This window comes from Pteropus alecto, unplaced genomic scaffold, assembly GCF_000325575.1.
Source record: "Pteropus alecto unplaced genomic scaffold, ASM32557v1 scaffold74, whole genome shotgun sequence".
NCBI classification, from domain to species: Eukaryota; Metazoa; Chordata; class Mammalia; order Chiroptera; family Pteropodidae; genus Pteropus; species Pteropus alecto.
Window position 1 is genome coordinate 3,081,752 of NW_006436291.1, and position 8,484 is coordinate 3,090,235.

Consider the following 8,484-nt stretch of genomic DNA (forward strand, 5'->3'; position numbering starts at 1 on the left):
CCACCTAGGGCCGCGGCCCCGCCCGCCAAGGGTGGCCCGAGGCCCCAGGCGTCCAGCCGCCACGAAGGTCCCTTTACCCAGCCTGGTGAACCTTCCAGGGACACCCTGGCGAATCTCCCACTTTCTGGACCCAGGCGCGCATGGAGGGTGTCAAGGTGTGACAGGCCCTCTTCCAAGCAGGAAAGGCCCTTCCTACCCGGCCTTGACCCGGGCACCAGGAAGTGGCTTGGCTGGGATCGAGCTTCGGGTCGTGCTGTCCTGACAGGGCACCCCGCACCACACCTGGCTGGGAGAGGTAGAGAGAGCCGTGGAACCTCCTGAGCCAGAATAAGGGTGCCCACCTGTGGGTGTGGAAAAGAGCTCGTCGCTTCGGCGGTATCTGGCCAAGGCGAACACGCACAGGAGGAGGAGCGGCGGCTAGGAGCAGTCTGGACGGGCTGCGTTGTGGGACCGCTTTCCAGGTGGTCTGTAAACTAGGGAGGTTCTGGAGTCGAGGACATTCCATCAGAAGGACAGAAAGGACAGTGTGTCGTCCTGTTTCCGAAGCTTAGTGTGTGTGCCTTCCGGGTTGGTCCAAGGCCCAGCCCTCAGGGGTTACATCCTGCTGTACAAACCTAACTCATCTGGGCTTGTGAATAAACGAAGGAATGGCGAGAAGGTGGCAGTCGGGGTGTGACCCCACCTTGTCTCAGTAGCCAGCAGACAACTTCCGGGGCACTTGGGGACAGAGTCGTAGACTCCAAAGGCTGAAGAGCAATGGCCTGTACTGGCTGAGACCACCACAGATGACCTGTCCGGAGTCAAGTTCCTTCGGCTGGGTGTAAGGGCCATGAGACCCCTGAAGAGCCCGAACTCAGCTTCCCTTCCATTCCCTTCCCTGTGCAGGCTGTTCCCGGGAGGGTCTTGTCCTGAGCCACAGCTTTAAACGCAGGGAACTCGAAAAGCACAGCCCCTCGGGGACTCTCCGTCAAGCTCTGTCCCTGCTGGCTGTCTCCCCCGTCTCAGACCCAGCCCTTGTCTTACTCCGTTTCTGCACAAGCATCAGCGTCTTGCCCTCTATTCCGCCTCTGATGCATCGCCAAGGCCACTTCCTGTCTAGCTCCCAAATACCTCTTGAATGTGTCCCCTTCTGTCCTCTGCACTGATGATGACAATGGTCCCCCGGCTTCAGATGCACTCATCCCTTCTTCACGCGCCATCCAGGGGACCCTTACAAATGAAGCCAGGTCACACCAGACCCTGTGTAAGAGCCGCCGCTTGGAATAGAGCCTGCGCCCCCTGGGAGGCTGCGCCTGATGCCCAAGCTGCTCACCCCGTTCACGGCGCTCCAGCCCCCAGCGCCTTCGCCCCGTGCCAGCGGGAAGCTCGTCCCCACCTGGGGGCTCTTCCCCCTCCGTACCTGCCTGCTCTTTCTCATAGAGCCTCTGGAAAATGGCCTCACTGCTCCCCTCTGCTTCTCCCTCACAAGGTATATTCACTTCTCTGGTGCCAGTCCCCGCCGCCCCCCACCCCCAGATGATGCTCGTCTCCATCGTCTCTCCCTCCTGAGCCTCCTAACACAACTCCAATAGCCAGGAGGTGCTCAATGAAAGGCAGTCGGCTGATAGATCAGAGGAGGAGGGGCCCCGGCAGGGAGCACCAGGCAGCCTTGTCTCCCTGGAGCCCAGCAGGGCAGGCGGCTCCCTCCGGAGCTGCTCTCAAGGAGCACCCAGGTCAGGTGAGGCCAGGTAGCCCAGTGACATCCCCCAGCTGTCGGTTTTCCTGCTGCGATGGCCTACAGAGCCAGGCTTCTGACAAAGGCGATCATGTCAAAGCTCCAATGAGCACGGTTCTGCTTGTTAACGCTGCGGGGCTGTGGAGGCAGAGACATGAAGAGATACATGAAGAGGGTTCAAGTCGCCTTTGCCAGCGTCTGCTATCAGAAGGTCAACAGCCCCAGTAACACGACGAGGGGCAGATGGCTCTTCCTTCCTGGTAATATCCTCTCTGTGGGACCTCGAAGATTCTTCCAGGAATTTAGCAATATCCCTCAGCTTTTTCTCACCTCTACAGACATTCGTCATTGTCACACAAACACATGTTGTCTTTCACACAGAGGCGGAGCTGTGCTGATTTCCACACAGGAGCCTCTTCGTCCTTCTCAACCATCTTGTTCAGCCTCCCAGGCTTGAGGCTCTGACCTCGTCCTAGGCTTTGAGGGCCTCCCTCAGCCTCTTGCCATCCTGAACACATAGCCACCCTCATCTTTTAGGACCCCAGGACTCACTCAGCCCTCGTTAAATACACAACTTCCTCCTCAACCCCCTTACTCACGTGCTGTTTAATCCCACCCATAGCCTCTCTTCTGACTTCCTCCTCCTCGCCCTCCCCACCCCTCGACTTCACCAGGGTAGCCTCTCTTCTGACTTCCTCCTCGCCCTCCCCACCCCTCGACTTCACCAGGCTGAGCAGCCTCTTTCCTTTAAAGCACAGCTGGAGGCAGTTTTTTCTGTGACTTTAATATTAACTGTAGTTATGTGTCTTGTCTTCGATTTTACTCAAGGACTGCATGTATTATGCTATTCGAGAATATAGAGTAAGAAGAATTCAATAAAGCAAGGGATTAATAATGAGAGAGAGAAGATAGAAAGGAAACTTCACAGAGAAGGAAACAAGTTGGAACTCCAAAGCACACAATTTCAGATTTAGTGTAAAAAGTAAAAAAGACTTGGAGGGAAGTAACAGTAACTACAGAGGAAAAAGATAAAGGGACTAAAGCAATTAGAGAAAAAATGGCAGATGTAGAAGTCCAAGATAATCCAACGCAAGAATAACAGGTATGCCTGAGAGTAAGATTTCAACAAACGGAGCTTTCACACTTCAGAATTATGATACAGGAAAATTTCTCTGCAATGAACTGAACGTGCTGATTGAAAAGATAGCCCATGAATGAGAAAAAAAAAATGATACAGAACAATCTGTACGATATGTACCCATGCTAAGTGACTACACTTTACCAATAAAGATTTAAATAGATGTTTCACCAAAGAAGGTATATGGATGGCAAATAAGCACATAAAAAGATGTTCAACGTCATGAATATTGGCAAAATGCAAATCAAAGCCATAGTGAGATACTACTAAGCACTCATAATGCCAACTTGTAGGGGACAGATAACAGCAAGTGTTGCAGAGGACATGGAGCAACTGGAAGTACCCTCCATTGCTCGTGGGGACTCACAGTGGCACAGCCATTTTGGAAAACACTGTGCCATTTTCTTCTAAAGTTAAATACATTTACCATCTACCCCAGCAATTTCTTTCCTATATCTTTACCCACGAGGAAAGAAAGCAAAGATTCATACAAAGACTTATACTCGCATGTTCATAATTTCATTCATACTAGTCAATAACTTGAATCGACTCAAATATCCATCAACTACTGAATGGGTAAGCAAATTTTGGTGTTTCCAGATGTATCTCAAAAGAAGCCAAATACAGAAGACTACATACTTTAATATATCTATGAAGACTACATACTTTAATATATCTTTAATATTGCTATGAAGTTTTATAAAAAGCAAAACTATAGTGACAGAAAAGCAGATCGCAGAACTGTAACATAATGCAATACCTATAAAAATGGACACGATTTAAAAACTTAATAGCCAGAATTTTACAGCACCATGAAAAAGAGAACTTTCTTAAACATTGCTAGTGGGATTATGCGTTGGAAGTCAATTTTCATTTGGTGTCAAAAATGCAGAAATATCTTTCGGAATTAGTAAATCTTTCCTAGAAATTTATCCTAACGCTATAATTAACAGTCTATGTTTACAGGAGCAACAAATTAAGATCAGCTAAAATGGCCAAAATAGAACATTGTTAAATGAATGATGGTGAATCCATAAAATGGAAAAGCATTGAGTGACATGAAATGTTGCGAACGTTTGTAGAAATAAATTTAAATTGACTCTAAAAAATTAATAAAATCCAGGGTAAATATTGTAAGACCACATTCTTTGATCAATATTACAGAAAAGTAGAAATAAATAATAAAAAGAGAAACAGCGTTATTATATAATTATTTTATAAACTTATTCTTCAGCAAGGAAGAAATAAAAATCGCAATTTTAGGATGTTAAATGAAAATTTCTAAAAGACTATGTGTAAAGCCTACGAGATCTGGCCAAAACTATATTGAGAGGAAAATTTGTAGTTTAAATACTTTCACTATTCACCCAAAATAAAATAATTAAAGAAATAAAATACGTATTTCAGGAAAAAAAGCAAAATAATTTTTAAAAAGCAAAATAAAAGTAAGAACAATAGAACAGCAGTAAAAAAATAATATTAAACAAAACCCAGAAGAATGAAATAAATGTGTAGAAAGGAACGGAGAAAATGGAAAACTTCTAGTAACTTCCTGAGTTCTTGTAACTTCCTGAGTTCTCGTTGTTACCCTCACTTGAGAAATGTGAAGTAATCCTGTGTCTTCGTAAAATGTATCACTTTGTAAGGTTTTTTGATGGCTTAGGCGTATTTTAGTGGTTTTCTTTCTCATTTTTCTGTTTTAAGCAAGCTTGAATTGGTTTTCATAATTTAAAACCTTAGTAACTTTGGAGTTGGGATACCAAATCCAAAAAGTGTAAAGTATAAGATGGAATGTTGACTATACAGACATTTTTAACTGGAGGCAGCAAAATATTTACAAATATGTAAAAAAAAAACCAACAACATATACATATACATACTTAGAATTGACAAAGGTTAATATACTTACTGAACAAAAAATTGTATATAAAAAGAACATCTCTGTATAATAGATGGACCAACGCCATAAACAGAACACTTGTGATAATTAAATTACCAATTACCAATGGATAATAAACATATTGACATGTTACCTTCACTGATTTCAAAGATTCAAAGAAGCTATTTCCTTCCTCTCAGCTTGTGTGAGATTAGAATACTGAAGCTGGTCAAGATGGTGGAGTAGGTAGATGCTGCCCTTGCCTCCTCTAGCAACCACATGAAAATTACAACCAAACTACAGAACAACCATCACTGAGAATCGCCTGAAGTCTAGCTGAACAGAAGTCTTACAAGTAAGGACACACAGAAGAGGTCACCACGAGACTGGTAGGAGGGGCAGAGATGCAGAATGAGCTGGTCCCACGCAGTGTGTGGTGGTTGAGAAATGGTAAGGATATCTCAGTTATAGGGTTCACCCTGGAGGAGCGAAGGGTCCCGGACCCACATGGGGCTCCCCAGCCTGGGGTCCAGTGCTGGGGTTGGAAGTCCCAGAACTTCTGGCTGCAAAAACCAGCAGAGATTGTGGCTGAATGACAGAGGGCAGCTGGAGTCTCAGGCATCCTCTTAAAGTGGCCACATATGGACTCACTTACTAACAAATTAACTGAGCCCCAGCACTGAGGCAGCAGTTTGACAGGTACCACGGACATAGGGGGGTGGAACTGAGTTATCTGGCTTCAGGGTGAAAGCTGGAGGGGCAGCTTTCTCCCAGAAGAAGTGCTGGTGGAGGCCACTGTTTTTTTGTTGAGCTCTCCCCGCTCCTGGCATGGAGATGCAGGTGAGTGCCATACCTGAGTCTTCATTAACCTGGCTGATTCTGTTTGCCCCTCCCAACTTGAGGGCCCACCCAAGCCGCCTCCAGTAGCTTTTCCAAACAAATGGCCTGTCTTGGCTCATGCTACAGACTTTCCAAAAATCTCTCAAAGGTTCACAAACCCCAAACAGGCAGCATCTAGCCTTGGTATGTCCCATACCTCTTGCTGAGCAGCCCCAAGCCTGGCACTTGCAGCAGCCTCTCTAAGCACCTCTAGGGTGGGGTTATCTGTGGATTGCTTGGTGACTCATGCCAGTGGCCCTGGGCAGGTCACTGGCTGCGGCTGAACTTGGCCTGTGGTGGGGCTTCTACCAGAAAGGCCTAGGGCCGGCACACCTGGTGGCCAGCTTCAAACTGAGCTGGAGCACCAGCTGGGGCTGCATCCAAGGATAACACACTCAAAGGATAGACTAAACAGGCACCAAAGACCTACTAAAGTGAATCCTGCTCCATAGGGTCAGCCCCTTACTGGCCAGTCCTCACAACGAATCAGCCCAAGGGTCAATCCCTTCCACCGATGTGCAGACGGAAACCGAGGCTCAACCACAGCAGGAGGGCACACACAATCCGTAAAAGGGACACACCTGGAGCACCCGGTTCAGGTGACCAGGGAAGACTGTGCCACTGGGCCCCACAGCACACCTACTACATAAGGCCACTCTACTAATTCCGGGAGACATAGAAACCCTACCTAATACATAGAAACAAACAGAAGGAGGCAGCCAAAATAGGGAGGCAAAGAAGCATGTCCCAAACGAAAGATCAAACCAAAGCTCCAGAAAAAAACTAAACAGAATGGAGGCAAGTGATCTACCAGATCCAGTGTTCACACCACTGGTTGTAAAGATGCTCCGTAAACTTAGGAGAAGAGTAAATGAACTCAGTGAGAACTTTAACAAAGAGATAGAAAGCATTTAACGGAGGTAGAAAACATAAAAAAAGAATCAACCAGAAATGGAGAATATAATAACTACAATGAAGAATACATTTCACAGAATCAAAAGCAGTGAAAAGCTGGAAACAACTAAAATGTCCACCAAAAAGGATTTGTATAAATAAGTGATGGTTACTTTGTACAAAGGTAAACTTTATTTATTGATATAAAAGGAGTTCCATGACAAATCGCTGAGATTTTTAATAGCAGATTGTAAAGTAGAACATGAAATAGAACTTGATTTTAATATAAATGTCAGTATAGACATAAAGATATGGGTATGAAAGTCTTTGCCCAAATATAAACAATTACATCTTCTCTGGTGATTTTTTAAAATTTGCTTTATTCTTTATTTTTGTTAGTTCTATTTGATATTTAGTTTTGTAACGAGCATATATTATATCATGATGCAAAATTATTTTTACACTGAAAAATGGTCTGAAAGAAAATAACTGCCTAAATTCTGTGCCACCTTTTAAAAATGTGGTTAAGATAAATAGACTTAAATAAAAAAAAATTAATTTTCCCCATAATATAGAATGTTGTGAATAAAATATAGAATGTTTAGTATATCTTCACTAAAGCATGCATGCTCACTGCGGTGTCGGGCGGGGAGGGGCTGGTCAAATTGGTGCAATTTTTTTTAATGAGCAACTGAGTGATGTATAGCAACAGCTTCAGTGAAAGGTCCAAAGTTTTGATTTACTTCCAGAGATTAAAGCAAAGAAATACTCAGAGATATGGACACAGCCTTATGTAGAAGGATGTTCGTCATTATTTTTAGATCATAATTTAAAAATCGAACTAATGTGCATATTCAAAATTGGGAGTATTTGTGCATATATAGCCAATAATCTGTCCAACAAATACTTGCTGAGTGTCTGCTCTGTGCCAGGCTCCGTGACAGACCCTGGATTTAGTGGTGAGCAAAACAAACACACTCACCTCCCGGAGTCACATAGTCCAGTTACTCTGTGGGAAAGACAGGCAATCATCTCTTTCCACAGAAAAGATAGGTGCTAGTCCAGAAAAATACAGGATACAAATGTGCGCATATGTTTTTCTAATCAGACACACACAAAATAATGGAATAAAAAGAACAGTGCGAAACATGTTGTGAACATTAATTTTTAACTCAAGAAATATTCTGCTTGCCAAATGGGGGTGTTTCTCTGAGGGCCAGATCACTTGCAGATGATTAGCCACCGAACAGAGAGGATGGATAGAGGGCAAAATGACCCAGTGCGAGAAGGTTGAGAACCATTTCCATCAGAGCAGTAAAGAAATATAAAGATGAAACCTCTCAAGTTATAATGTAAATAACATATAAATATGATCCTGTTGGAAAGGGGCACCTCTCTAATGAGGTCTAAAAATAAGGAGGTGCAAACTTTTCCCTTTCTGCTCCATGTAACTTTAGCGAAGGCTTATTCTCCTCAGGGTTCCCCATTGGAACCATTGTTAGGGTCAGGTCGTTAAACAGTAAAGCCGTTCATGAAGGCGTCGAGACTCTATGTCGTTGGCTGCTAGAATCAGCGACATTTGCGGGGAGGGTACAGATCCCTCGCTCCCTCACTATTCAGGAATTCTAGACCTGTTCTGACATGGTAGCTGAATTTGCTTCCAGGGCACTAGACAAAGAGTTATACATTAAGTATGTGATTATGGAAGCCTTGGGAGGACCATGCCTACCTCTTGTTCCTCCTGGTTGGCTGTAACCATAGCAACCTCTTACTCCAGACCAAAGTTCACCTGCTGTAAATCTTTATAACCAAGATCGTAGTCCAATGTCCATTAGTATAGCCCTTCCTATGAAGAGAGAGCTTTCGTATTTTTAAGAAAGCATTAGACTTTATTTCTAAGTTCTGAACTCCAAATGATAAGTTCCAAAAATATTATAAAAATCATTTGTTTTACCCTAGGACCCTTCTTTTTGTGAGAAA